This window comes from Penaeus monodon, chromosome 34, assembly GCF_015228065.2.
Source record: "Penaeus monodon isolate SGIC_2016 chromosome 34, NSTDA_Pmon_1, whole genome shotgun sequence".
Lineage (NCBI taxonomy): Eukaryota > Metazoa > Arthropoda > Malacostraca > Decapoda > Penaeidae > Penaeus > Penaeus monodon.
In genome coordinates this window covers 7,891,587-7,891,852 of record NC_051419.1, presented here as the reverse complement: position 1 = coordinate 7,891,852, position 266 = coordinate 7,891,587, and the positions used below count along the sequence as shown (strand labels likewise).

The window sequence follows — 266 nt, the reverse complement described above, 5'->3', positions numbered from 1 at the left end:
TTAAAACGAACACATTTGCTTCGTATTTACATTCAATTTCAAATTATATGCTGCAGCGGCGGAGGTCATCATGATTCAGCATATTTTGTTTAATTATATACCAATCAAAAGCTAGATTAATTCAAATGACCTAATTACCACATTATAGCTTATTAAGTGTCTCATTTAACCCTAATATCCACCCCCCCCCCCACCTCTGAATTTTCATTTTCATTTTTTATATTAGAGAAGCTATTTTTCTTAATTACTATCATCTGATTTACATC

General features: G+C 31.2%; 1 protein-coding gene across 1 annotated transcript in view; it reads left to right on the top strand.

The window, feature by feature from the left end:
• LOC119594559 overlaps window positions 1-266 on the top strand; it is a gene marked incomplete in the record, with an annotated part of 82,416 nt that overhangs the window by 523 nt on the left and 81,627 nt on the right.